Here is a 1,943-nt window from a genome sequence, read left to right as displayed (position 1 = left end):
TATTTATTGGATTTGAGATTTATTCCTTGATTTAATTTCTTGTAATCTCAATGCATGCAATGTACTGGTACCCGCTTAGTATTGATTGTAGATATTAATTGAAGGACTAAAAGGTGTAGATTAATATTAGAAAATCAAGATCTTGAACCTAAGAATTCTGACCTAGACATAGGCTGATACCTTTGTGAAATTTCAAAATTAGTCAAAGACCTTAAAGGATTTTAATTAATTAGATCGCCATGAAAGTCGGGTTTAAGTTAATTAGAATACACCTTAGGTGCCTTGAGAGAGGACTTAGGATACTTTAGGACTGATTTCCATCAAAGCAAATGATTCTCAATCCAGTAAATAAACAAGATAACATCCATAGTAAGATTCAAGTGCGAAATCTTAATTCCGGAATTGTTCCAAAATAGATTACTTCATTTTAAGTTTATCACTTTAATGCTTAAAATAGACAACTTTCATTCCCTCATTGTTCGACAGCCTCAACAGTTAAAATTACTGTGTAGATTGGTACTTACTAATCAAATTCCTCGTGGGAACGATACTCTACTCATCACTTTATTACTTGTAAGCGATCCGTGCACTTGCGGTGATTGTAAGACCAGCAAACAAGTTTTTGGCGCCGTTGCTATGGATTTTTGGCTTTGGTAATATCGAGCGATAGGCAATTTAGCTGATTTAGGCAATTGCCTTTACTATCTAATTTTATTTGACTTGTTTTATTTCTTTTCTTTTCTCTCAGGTACCCGATCTGGTATATGACCAGAACAAGGCCAGAAGAAGAAATTTTGGACTATGATCCAGAGATAGACAAAACTCTGAGAGCCATCAGGAGGGAAAGGAAACATCAAGAGCACAATCAAGAAGATCCTGAAATTCTAACCATGGCCAATATTAATGACAGACCAAGACTCTTGAGAGACTACGGAGCTCCATCTGTCCAAGGATTTCAGCCCAGTGTCACCAGACCCACAGTGGAAGCCAACAACTTTGAATTAAAACTAGCATGGCTTCAAATGATTCAACAAACCCAGTTTGCAGGTTCACTAACAGAAGATCCACATTATCACCTCCAGTACTTCCTTGCCCTTTGTGACACATACAAGATGAATGGAGTGTCTGATCAAGCCATAAGACTCAGAGCATTCCCATTCTCCCTTCGAGACAGAGCAAGGAAGTGGTTACTCTCTCAACCAGCTGGAATGTTCACCACTTGGGAAAACCTCTCACAAGCTTTTCTAGCAAGGTATTTTCCACCTACAAAGACTGCAAGACTGAGTCTTGCGCTCAATACCTTCAGACAAAAGGAAGGTGAATCACTCTATGATGCATGAGAAAGATATAAAGAACTGCAGAGGGAATGTCCACACCATGGCATAGAGGATTGGCTATTAGTGCAAAATTTCTATAATGGGTTACTACCTTCTACAAGGAGTACAGTTGATTCAGCTGCAAAAGGTGACCTAAAGGAGAAAACAGTGACACAAGCACTTGAACTTCTAGAGAGGGTTGCATACCATAATTATGAGTGGTTAAATGAAAGAGGAAATGCAAGGAGAACAGCAGGGGTCCTGGAAGTAGATGCCCTAAGCATGATAAATCCCCAATTTGATTAGCTCCCAAGGAGGCTTGATAAAATGCAAGCTAATGCAGTAGGGATGAATAGTCAACATGAGGACAGCTATGGAGGAGGATATTGTAACACCCCTAAGTTCGGTAGTGCGTTCTGCTGTTCCGGTGACCAGTGCTGTCCGGACAGCTAGGATGCCTAGAACTAACCTTCAATATGAGTGAGGAGACATAAAATAATGAAATACAAGAAAAGAAAATACAAGAAAAACAAAGGAAAAATAATAGCAAAGAAATGTGATCAAGTTAAGCGAGCCGGGAAACCTAGCGATGGGTGACATACTTGGAAGTCACGGCGTGGACCGTTG

The 1,943-nt window shown here is 39.3% G+C and overlaps 1 non-coding gene across 1 annotated transcript; it reads right to left on the bottom strand.

Annotated features, from left to right (window-relative positions):
- Window positions 1–1,277: 1,277 nt before the first annotated feature.
- Window positions 1,278–1,384, bottom strand: LOC131171553 (small nucleolar RNA R71). The gene has a single exon (XR_009142213.1). It is a non-coding gene; the product is annotated as a small nucleolar RNA R71 (small nucleolar RNA).
- Between the last annotated feature and the right edge of the window lie 559 nt (window positions 1,385–1,943).

This window comes from Hevea brasiliensis, chromosome 12 (assembly GCF_030052815.1).
Source record: "Hevea brasiliensis isolate MT/VB/25A 57/8 chromosome 12, ASM3005281v1, whole genome shotgun sequence".
In the NCBI taxonomy this organism is placed as follows: Eukaryota; Viridiplantae; Streptophyta; class Magnoliopsida; order Malpighiales; family Euphorbiaceae; genus Hevea; species Hevea brasiliensis.
The sequence above is the reverse complement of the archived record's forward strand: the minus strand, read 5'-3'. Positions and strand labels throughout refer to the sequence as shown.